Genomic DNA, 12,727 nt, shown 5'->3' on the forward strand with positions numbered 1-12,727 from the left:
TTTCTGACATTCGTTAAAATTAATTGAATGAGGAAAAGTATTTCACGCATTCTTAAAGCTTTTTATCTTCTATTAAATAATCCTTTTTTGTATGACTAATTATCATCATAATCGTGAAGATGACTAGAAATGGTAAAAGAAAAGGAAAAATACATTTCGATGCGTACGAACATAGAAAAAAATAGTCAACAGATTACCGACATAACCAAGGAATTAAAAATATATTGTTAATTACAGTAAAATAGATAAACGAAAAAATATAGAATTTATTGACCAACGTCTTTTTTTAAGATATCTTGCATGCTTTAAAATCTTTTAACAGATGAAATGAAATTAATTTGTAAAGTAAGTTAATCAATCTTGGGATTTTCTTTGTTCAGATAAAAATTATTTTTGTTTGTTAGAAATAGAACAAATGAGAGGTAAATGTGTTTTTTTTTAAAAATTTTATTCACTACAAATAATAAAAAAATGTAGTGCCTACAGTTAGCGTGTATATTATATGGCAGACATTGTCTTGTGACTCATACCTGAAGGATGATCAGGTGCAGGGGGTCAGAACTCGTCTTAGATACAGTACCGTCTTCAAGGTGTCTCTTTTTTTTTAAACTTCTTTAATTTCTTCACCATTCTTCTCTTCATGCAATGGTAAATGTCTCGCGGACAACAATTTGTAGACAGATCAAACAGACATTTCCAATTATTATTTCTCTTTGTTACCGCTATTAATGATGGCCATGGTGAATGTGACATCACCCGGACTAACGACAGGGACTACAGAGTATGACGTCACAGAAGTGGACATTCAAAGGTTGATAAAAATTGTTTTACAAGTCGTCCTTCCGTCACTAACGTCTATTATAGGTATCCCAGCAAATGTCATCACCTGTCTGGTGTTCTGGAGTCAAAGTCTACGCGATCGAATGAACCTCTGTCTCTTCACACTGGCACTAGTAGACTGTATCTACCTTATTTTAACTTTCATACTATATCCAGTGACTTATTTTATTGAGTGGGGAAACGAGTGGATCCTTAAGAATTTCTACAAAGAGGCGTTTATGCCTATGACAGGCATCACATATGGTCTTCGATTAACATCCTCTTTCATCACCATGGTGATTGCAGTGGAACGGTGTGTCTGTGTAATGTTTCCTCTTCGAGCTTCAACACTGATAAGCACGCGCACCATGGGCACACTGATTGCTTTGACTTCTCTAGGTCTTCAGCTTAGTTATGTGATTTTCTCCCTGTCATACTACGGTGATGTCATTAGTGTTAATGGAAACAAGAATAGATTCTTTGTAGAGACTAAGTTTTATAAAGACAATGGAAGGTTTGTTTTAATTTTTACAAACAATTTTTTAGGATTTGCTTTTCCCGTTACCATATTTATAATTGTAACATTGGCAACTGGTGTGACAGTAATTAAACTGAATTGCGCCTACAGGTGGCGCCAGAAGTCGAGTTCTGTTGACAGCGACAGTATCCGGCGTGAGAGGGCGCTGACGGTGATGTTAGTCATAGCGGCCTGCGTCTACATCGGAACCATGCTGCCGTTTGTTGCTCGCGAGTTGTTTGTCTTGGCCTTCAGCGAACTCGTTTCCTCCATAAACCAGAGCGTTTTTTTCATCACTTTAACTAGACTTGTGAACATTATTTCAGGTCTTAATACCTGCGTTCCCTTCTTTATATATTTCTCTCGTTCTTCTCGTTTTAGGAAACATTTAAAATTATTTTTAGCCTTCAAAGGTAAACTAATATAACCCCAAAAACTTTAGTCACATCTTATTGTTAAAGCCCATTGTTGTTGTGGAATTGTATAAATAATTTGCTTAATCTACATTTTAACTTAGAGTGTTAGTGTGGAACTGTTAATTGGAGGCTTAAAAATGAGCTGTGATATAAGCTTCCGATGGTAACAAGTTGTGATACTCTTAAAAGTAGATATTGTTAGAACCTATCTTTTGTAATTACAGAATTACTTTTAGGAATAGCACATTTCTATATAGGAGATGTGTAGACAAATATATATATACTTGATTAAACACTTCATAGACAAAAGAGGAAACTGTCTATCTTATAAAGCTGTTAAAAATAAATATGATGTTTCTATTAACTTCGAGTCTTTTAATGGTTGCATAAAGGCCATAATATATATATATAGATATATAAAGTTAAATAGAATGAGTAAAATAGCATCATTTTTGTCTACATATGACACAAAAAAACCCTCTTAGAATAAGAGATCAATGCAGAAAGGAGCATGACTGTATTATGATAAAATGATATCTAACACTTAAGCCAAATTGTTTTTTAAAATGGGATGAAAGGATAACAGAAATGCTGATCCTATATTTAAAGCAATGGCTAATATAAAAGATATTAAATTAAAATGCCTTCAAATGAGAGTGCGACACAGAACTTTCGAGACAAAAGTAATATTATTCAATATGAGACTAGAAAATGATTATATCTGCGGCCTCTGCGAAGATGAAAGAGAAAATAGGATATATTTTGGAATTGTAAATATGAGAATAATTTGTGGAGAAACTAACAAAATTGCATATTAGACAAATGTACAAATGGTCCAAAGATAACTATCAGTGAGCATGTGGTTCTGTTTGGATGCATTAATAACTTTGAGACAGATATTGTACTTGATTTAATTTTCCTACTCGCTAAAACATAGATATTGTCAATGATCAGTCCCTGCCTCCGTGTTTTTCAGATAATTTTAACCCCTTTGCGACTTACGGACTGCAGGTGTACGTTGAATGCGTGGCTAATAGATGAGGACATTAGTTGGAAAAATGTTAACTGTGACACAAAGTGTTTGATAAATACAGTTCAGCAGTAGGTTCTGGCGGGAGCGAGGGAGGAAATGTACTCAGGCCCGGGATGCGGAGGAAAGAAAACATGTAAATCTCCCGAGTTGAGATGTGTGTATAGTTGTAGGGTAGTGTCTATCGACGCTGGATGCAGCGCGGTACTGAGCCTTTGTGGATGAACCTTGCCTAGACGAGGATGACATCTTTTTCTGTGATTACTTATGGAATTGTATTAGAACTCATATATGTTTCAAAGTGGTAAACAAGAACATATGAGAGAAAGATGTTTCGTTTGGAGAATAGTGTTTAGAATGGTAGTATAGTGTAACCTCGAGTTACAGGTTTTAATCGTATAGGCGGATTTAACTGGATATATTTAATATATGGAAGAGTCGCCTCCCAGGACCATTCCTTGATCACCTTTGTTCCAGCATCCAGCAGCACGTGGGCTCGGAGTACCGTTAGCTCCGTGACGTCACTGCAGAGTACCTCTGTGACCCCGGAAACCACCTCACGACACGGCCAGTGTGTACGACCTTCGCGTATGTATTTGTGTTATTGGTTTCTAGTTGGTTGGAGATGTGGAGAGCAGCAACCCTAAGAGGGACGATAAACTGTGAGTAATGGATTGTAAGATTAGACTAAGTTGAGATTGATCGGGCAAGTGCCCCGGATGTAAACATTGCATAGATCGTTAGATGTTCTGCGCCTTTAGAACGAGGTGTTTAGGTGAGTTGTTATTGATGCGTATTTGTGTTGTAGTCTGTAAAGTCCTGAGCCACCAGACAACGAAATGAACATGATGTGTGCAGCCTCAGGCAATCATTTTGTTGTGTGTTAAAGAACAAAGATTTCTCTGGCTGAGTGAGTTGTTAAGCCATCCTTGCCTTGACATATATTGTTGTCGATTTTTAAAAAAGCCATCCTCCAATCAGAACCCTTTATCCAAATATTGAAACCCAGATATACAATTTAAAAATTTAATGCGTGTTTATAAATAAAAGAAGAAAAGTTTTTTAAACACTGGCTACCAAATAAACAACTTGTTAACTAGACTAAATACCGACTTTATATATACAACTTTGATTACCTACAACTACATATATTTTGATATTATATACATTAATTGTGCTTTGCAGTCAGCCTATGACATATGAGATCCAAGGTACTCTCTATGATGATTGTTTGATTGGTGTGAGATGTGAAAAGAACACATTCTTTCTGTTGAGTAAAACAAAAAACTGCTGGCTTCTTTAGCAGATGGATGTGTTCCTAAAATGACTATTAATCTATGTGCATATGTTTGTTTTTATGTCGCTATATTGCATCCCCCTCCACCCCATACTTTGTAGCGCAAGACGGACGGCAAAAGTGGGTGACGTAGCACCCAAACCGTCCAGTATAAATGGCAGGCAAAAGTCAGTGCATGGACGTGTATAGGTGGATTGTTGTCTGCCACGACCAACGCTTAGCCTCTTGCGAAGTTCTCCGCGAGCCTAAACAATGAATGTGACTAAACCGGAAGCTTTGTACACTCCTGCCTCGTTTTAGTAGCTAAGTGGAAAAAAATTGTCTACCAGCAGTCCAGTAATACAAGTTTATGGTCAGTGTTTTCACCTGTTTACCGAAAGGCTAGGCAGGTAGGCTAAAATAGGTATAGTAGTTGTATGTGTAAACTCTGTAAATAAATATATGTCTTTGAACCTATTTACATGTGTGAGCGTTAGTCCCAACGAATGCTATCGTGTCGTACCTGCGTCCCCGTCAGGTGAATGAGGTGAACATGTATCACTGGAACGAGTGAGATTTGTGTTATCTTTGTAGTTGTGACACAGCAGCATAGAGAACACGCATGAAGATCCGTGGAATTGATGCACAGAAGAAAAGACTCTTTTGTCTGGGAAAGAAAAACAAATCTTTTGTGGATTCCAAGGTCGGCTGAGTGCGGATGTGTAGTGGATGAAGAAAATAAAAAGAACACAATGAAAGGTAGAGATTAAACAGACGAACAAGAGCTAGAATTTTAGTGGAAAATTCTCCATGGGAACTTCCGAATACTAAAGTAGGTATGGGACTATAGTAATAATCAAGAGACAATTGTTTCTTCAAAACTTGGCTGAAGAGAAATCGTGTGCATGCGCCATCGGGAAATTTTCAGGGGAGAAATAGTGGTTTTGCGATGCTTTGGTCGAGTTTGGGATGACAATAGATTTTGATTCTTTGACATATCATACATATGGTTCTGATGAAAATTTGTTGAAAAAGAGCTTTAGCCTTAAATTTAAATGAATGCTGTTTTTTTCCAATGGTATTATTTTGGCTATGGTGTGTTCACTTAAAGAAAACAATCTCAGAAACAATTTAAAGGTACAGTAATCAAATTTTGCAGTCATACTCCCACAGAAATCGTGTACATTGACAAGCATTGGCTTGTTGATATTAACATTACTTTGGCTGTAGTTGTCCGGCGCAATTTTTAAAAAAAATGAGCACTTTTGAAAATTTAACTTTACAGACACTAAACTCAACAATCAATGAGACCCGGATAGGTATTGATCTTCGTCCAGTTTTTCTTGATTGTCAATTTCCTAATCATTATGCTAACAACGGAACTTAATGCTGTTTTTAAAAAAGAAGTATGTAATGGTCTAAATATAGACTTTATTGACGGTATCCGAAGGTGATTAGTCCGGATTTCCACAGGAAAGTATGGAGATTCAAAAGCTGTTTTTTTTATACTTACCAGAGGGCCTGCCGTCTGTATTTTCAATCTTTGTAATTACTGATTTGAATATTAACCAACTATAATGTCTGTCTGCAAATCTGGTCGTTGATCCCGATGTTGGCCAACATAAACTGTAAGTTTTCAAAGAAGGAAAACGATAATGAAACATACAACTACATTAACAGACAACTGTTACAACAAATAGTATATTGCATGTATTACGCTCGTTCATAAACAATTCACAGCATCAGTCGGCAAAGAGTGTGACATGTGAGCGCCACTCGCCCGGCAGTCGAGTTACAGATGTTGACTGAAGTGGGTGGATGGCTTTGTCCTAAGACGAGAAGTCTGTGGCCCCTATTGTTAGCTTAGCTAATGCTAATTCTCTGACTAGACGCTTCAAGTCCAGCATCAACAAGGCCAAGATGAGGACATATCCAGGCTCTGACATAGTGACCACGACCTTGTCTTCACGAGCCCGAAGCCCAAACTGAGGACGAAGTACGGCTCAGCCATCGCCCGATGTCCATTGACTAGAAATGAGGCAATAGCACGAGGTGACAGAAATTGTTACAAATATTTCAGACTTTCATCAAGTCAGGTCAGCACAAGACCTAAGTGGTCAAAGACAGCAGTGGCCACCTTCCCACATAAAATAATGTTGTAGTTAACCGATGGACTGAATATTGTAAAGATCTGTAACACTTTGAGCTGATGACATTCGTTAAAATCTTTGAAAACAGACTACAACCAGCTAAGATGATAACTCACCAGAGCTTCAGAAGGAAGTCAAAAGAAAGGTTCTCAGACGACGACGACGACGACGACGACGACGACGACGACGACGACGACGACGACGACAACAACAACAACAACAACAAATCCTCACAGACTAAACAAAATAAAACAAGAAAACAAAACCAACAACAACAAAAGCAAAAATCCTACTAAGAAAAATAGACTAGCATCAGAGATGATAGAATCATCGAGATCTGTATCAAAATTTCATAACCTTTAGAAATCTTTGTTGACATATTTAGGCGCGAGGAGCTATGACAGGTGATGAAAACGTAACCATGGAGGAGGGAGCCGTGCACGCGGTCAAAGCGCTGTATCACACGGCAACGAGCGCAGGTCTGATGGAGAAACAAATGGTAGGTTTCTTGCAAACGACGGTTAGCGTCCGGCAAGGTGCCCCCCATGTCGCACGTGTCCGTCAACATATTTCACGACAACTTCATCCGTGAGACCCTCCACAACCTTTACACTTCCATGTCCATGGGTGGAGGGCCGACTAGCAGACGACACTTAGCAGACGACAGCCACCTGACAGCACGCACCGACAGACAACTGCAAGACTTTACCAACAGACTGACAGACAGCTCAAACATACGTGGAATGGAGACCAGCTGTGATGACATTTCCTGACAGTGATGTCAATATTTATCTAATCAACAGTACAAACACTGCACAGTCACAAAAACATTAAAGTAAATTAGAAATCATTCAAGGCTTGCTGAAGACCTCACACAAATAATACACATGCGTACAGAAGCACACGTGCACAGACTAATAATAATACTTGTAGAAAGTAACATTGCTTACACATCGTGATCTATTGATAATAATAAAAGAAATTTGTGGAAAAGAAGGTATTTACTCTTTAAGTCTTTCAATTATTTGCTTGTGAATAAGCCAAAGAACATCTTTAATTACTGCAGTGGAAAAATATTATTGCTTCCATTTTCAAGTAGCAAATGTTTACTTTGTTGGTATGAAAAAGAACAAGTGAACACATTCTTCATTAAGTTCTGAGTAATTTTCTTGAAATTGTCATTGCTTTCCATAAATAAATGTTTCTCCGTGTTCAAAAATGTATGGAGAGGGCCGTTGTATTGCATTTTCAGACGTACGTTAACATTAATTGAATGAGAAAAAGTATTTCACGAATTCTGAAATCTTATTGTCTTCTACTAAATAATATTTAATGATAATACCAATGATAATAATAATCATCATCATAATTGTCCTGGTGTCTGGTAATAGAATTAAAGTTCTTTAAAATGTAAATACACACTGAACTACCATAGGACCAAAAAGTCGACAAAATACAAAATTAATCCCGTAATTCAAAATATATTGTGAATGAAAGTGAAAGAGAAAAACGAGAAAATAATAAAAGAATTTACTTAATGCAAATTTCTCTATATTTAAAAAAAATCTTTCATCCTTTAAGAACGTTAGACAAAGGAAGTTTAATTTGTAAAGTTGATACATTGTTAGCTTTACTTTATCAGACAAAAATTATTCTTGTCTGTAAGAAATGGAAGGAATAAGAGGTTATCTCTTTTTTTTATATTTTATTTATATAAATGAGGAAGAAATGTAGTTCCCACAATTAATGTTTATATAATGGGGCCGACGGAAGACATTGTCTTGCGACTCATACCTTGAAGATGATCTGCTAAGACTTTCTTTACAAATATACCCACGTGTTTCACCGTTATTAGGATTACATAAAGGGAAATTAACTGACGATTACATTTAATAAACGCGCAGACCATAGAGACATTCCACACAAGGTTTCTGAATATTATTTCGCTTAGTTACCGCCATTAATGATGGCCTTGGTGAATGTGACGTCACCCGGCCTAACAACAGGGACGACACAGTATGATGTCACAGAAGTGGACATTCAAACATTGATAAATATTGTTGTAGAGGTCGTCCTTCCGTCACTGATGTGTCTTATAGGTATCCCAGCAAATGTCATCAACTGTCTGGTGTTCTGGAGTCAGAGTCTACGCGATCGGATGAACCTCTGTCTCTTCACACTGGCACTAGTAGACTGTATCTACCTTATTTTAACTTTCACAGTATATCCAGTGACTTATTTTATTGAGTGGGGAAACGAGTGGATCTTTCGGAATTTCTACAAAGAGGCGTTTATGCCTATGACAGGCATCACATATGGCCTTCGATTAACATCGTCTTTCATCACCATGGTGATTGCAGTGGAACGGTGTGTCTGTGTAATGTTTCCTCTTCGAGCAGCCGACACTTAGCAGACGACAGCCACCTGACAGCACGCACCGACAGACAACTGCAAGACTTTACCAACAGACTGACAGACAGCTCAAACATACGTGGAATGTCGACCATCCGTGATGACATTTCCTGACAGTGATGTCAATATTTATCTAATCAACAGTACAAACACTGCAAAGACACAAAAACATTAAAGTAAATTAGAAATCATTCACGGCTTGCTGAAGACATCACAAAAATAATTCACATACGTACGGAAGAGCACGTGCACAGACTAATAATTTGTAGAAAGTAAAATTACTTACACATCGTCATCTATTGATAATAATAAAAGATATTTGTGGAAAAGAAGGTATTTACTCTTTAAGTCTTACAATTATTTGCTTGTGAATAAGCCAAAGCATGTCTTTAATTACTGCAGTGAAAAAAATATTATTGCTTCCATTTTCAAGTAGCAAATGTTTACTTTGTTGGTATGAAAAAAACAAATGAACACATTTTTGTGTAAGTTCTGAGTAATTTTCTTGAAATTGTCCTTACTTTCTGTTAATAAATGTTTCTCCGTGTTCAAAAATGTATGTGGAGGGCCGTTTCGAAATTTCTGACATACGTTAAAATTAACTGAATGAGAAAAAGTATTTGAGGCATTCTGAAATCTTATTGTCTTCTACTAAATAATATTTAATGATAATAATAACCATCATCATAATTTTCCTGGTGTCTGGAAATAGAAGTAAAGTTCTCTAAAATGTAAATACATACTAAGGTACGAAAGGACCAAAAAGTCGACAAAATGCAAAATTAATCACGTAATTCAAAATATATTGTGAATCAAAGTAAAAAAGATGAACGAGAAAATAATAAAAGAGTCAACTGAATGCAAATTTCTCTTTATTTTAAAAAATTTCTTTCAAAAATTTGTAAAGTAAGTTAATACATTGTTAGCTTTACTCATTAGACAAAAATTATTCTTGTTTGTAAAAAAATGGAAGGAATAAGAGGTTGTTTTTTTAAAAATTTTATTCATATACATGAGGAAGAAATGTAGTTCCCACAATTAATGTTTATATAATGGGGACGACGGGAGACATTGTCTTGCGACTCATACCTTGAAGATGATCATATCCAGGGGTCAGAACTCGTCTCAGCTACTCACAGTACCGTGTGGAAGGTCTCCTTCACTTTCTGCAGTTTCATCTCTTGTAAACAACAATCTGTAGCCGGTTCCCTAATCGACCCGAGGTCATCTTTAGGAGAGGTCTACCGCTGTTGTTAACAATGCAATGAGAAGTGTTCTGCAATCCGTATTCTCGAGGTGCAGTCTGCTAAGGACTTTCTTTACAAATATACCCACGTGTTTCACCGTTCATTAGGATTGCATAAAGTGAAATTAACTGACGATTACATTTAATAAACTCACAGACCATAGAGACATTCCACACAAGGTTTCTGCATATTATCTCGCTTTGTTACCGCCATTAATGACGGCCTTGGTGAATGTGACATCACCCGGACTAACGACAGGGACTACACAGTATGATGTCACAGAAGTGGACATTCACACGTTGATAAATATTGTGATGGAGGCCGTCCTTCCATCACTGATGTGTCTTATAGGTATCCCAGCAAATGTCATCAACTGTCTGGTGTTCTGGAGTCAGAGTCTACGCGATCGGATGAACCTCTGTCTCTTCACACTGGCACTAGTAGACTGTATCTACCTTATTTTAACTTTCATACTATTTCCATTGACTTATTTTATTGAGTGGGGAAACGAGTGGATCTTTAGGAATTTCTACAAAGAGGCGTTTATGCCTATGACAGGCATCACATATGGCCTTCGATTAACATCGTCTTTCATCACCATGGTGATTGCAGTGGAACGGTGTGTCTGTGTAATGTTTCCTCTTCGAGCTTCAACACTGATAAGCACGCGCACCATGGGCACACTGATTGCTTTGACTTCTCTAGGTCTTCAGCTTAGTTATGTGACTTTCCCCCTGTCATACTACGGTGATGTGATTAGTGTTCATGGAAACAAGAATAAAATCTTTGTACAGACACAGTTTTCTAAAGACAATACACAGTTTGTTGTGATTTTTACAAACAATTTGTTGGGATTTGCTTTTCCAATTACCATATTTATGATTGTTTTGCTGGCAACCTGTGTGACTGTAATTAAGCTGAAAAGCGCCTACAGGTGGCGCCAGAAGTCGAGTTCTGTTGACAGCGAGAGTATCCGGCGTGAGAGGGCGCTGACGGTGATGTTAGTCATAGCGGCCTGCGTCTACATCGGAACCATGCTGCCGTTTGTTGCTCGCGAAATATTTATCTTGGGCTGGTACGATCTCGTTTCCTCTATGTATCAGAGCTTTTTGTTTCTTGCTTTAACTGGAGTTGTGAACGTTATTTCAGGAATCAATTGCTGCGTTCCTTGCTTTATTTATTTCTCTCTCTCTTCTCGGTTCAGGAAACATTTTCAAAACATCTTTAGTTTTCCTAATAAAACAAATGTGACTCCAACAACTTCAGTTGCATATTATTGCTAAAGCTTACTGTGGTTGTGGAATCGTATGTACAATTTATTTAATGTTCATATTGTTAGTCTAGAGGAGGGTTGCCCAACTTACGGCCCGCGGGCCATATCCGGCCCACGATGCGGTCCCATCCGGCCCGCGAAACTTCGTCCCTGAATACAGGAAATCGTCCTGTTAGTAATAAAAAAAAAAAAACCTAAAAAAAAAACCCCACCGAAAACAAGGGAAGAAGTATTTATCCCTACGTAGAGGCGTCTCTCAATCTTTTTTTCGATGGACAAACATTTCGGTTCAGTGCTCCGACTTGGTGTCTCTACGATGCAGCCGGACATTCAGAAGTCGGTTTCGGGAAAACAACTTCAAATATCCCATTAATTACTACATAATTAATGGTAAGTATAACTTGTTTCTAAAAAAATGGTAACTGCTCTACTTTTTTCTTTTTTGTATTTTTGCGGTGAAGTGGCCCGTCACACGCACGTCGGAAATGTGTATGGCCCCCAGGCCGAAAAAGGTTGGGCATCACTGGTCTAGAGCAGGGGTGTCAAACAGCCGGCCTGCGGGCCACATCCGGCCCGCCATGAAATTTTACCTGGCTCGCGAAAGAATTTTAGTTAATCATTGCTAATGGCCCGGCGACAGTTAGAAGGCAAAGAACAGAAAAGTTCCCGTCGAGCACAGCAAGTGATGGGATGAGTTTAGTGAAGTTTGTACAGACCACCAACAGTGCACTGGTCAAATTACCACCGCTCCTGTTGATGACCAGAAGGGAGGGTGAAGGCGGGGCCCATAAATCTGACCTTTGACACGCGACACCCTGCCCTGAACACGGGCCGCGGGTCGAAGATTTTTAGTACCTGTTAACTTCCCTGAATCGGTCCGAGATCAAAGGGTGACTAGGGGAAACCCACGTGCATGATGAGGCAGCTCAGCAAAAGACTAATAGAAACTCATCACTGTCTGACTCTGCGGGCTGGCGAGCGGAAGTCGTCTCGATGAGACGTTAAGTTGTGAGAAGCAAACTTGTGGAGATCAAGTTGGTGGGAGTATAGCTTCTCCAAGGACAGGGGATTGTATATATTTCTACCAACTAGAATAATATGGGCAAACTGTGCATGATACGTGTGAACTGAATTAAACACGTGGACTGTGGATGATAAGTGTCAACAGTGGAATACTGACTGTCCAGTTCCTGCGAGAGGGAATGACTGCCGCCAAAGAGATAAGTATCCGAGTATAAACAGCAAGCCACGGTGTAGAAATAATTGCTGCTTGTGTTTTGATGATTTGAGTCTTTTTTGCCTGATTATATCTTCTTTTGCATACATATATTGATGCAACAACATCACATGTCCTAGCAGAGCAGAGCACGCGATTGTTTATTAGAATTAATTGAAAGCTGTGTGTAGTGTGCGAACTTAACGCTAGTCGTAGGTACTGGTGCGCCATCTGTCGGGGAACAAAGGCGGATGATCAGAGCTAAGCACGCGTTGTGACTTTTCTAAAGACTTTTACTTAATGTTAATTAATAAAGATCGAGAACATTATACTGTGTAGTGAAGGGATTTTTGTAATTTCAATACCAATCA

The sequence above is a fragment of the Pomacea canaliculata genome, linkage group LG6 (assembly GCF_003073045.1).
Source record: "Pomacea canaliculata isolate SZHN2017 linkage group LG6, ASM307304v1, whole genome shotgun sequence".
Taxonomy (NCBI): Eukaryota; Metazoa; Mollusca; class Gastropoda; order Architaenioglossa; family Ampullariidae; genus Pomacea; species Pomacea canaliculata.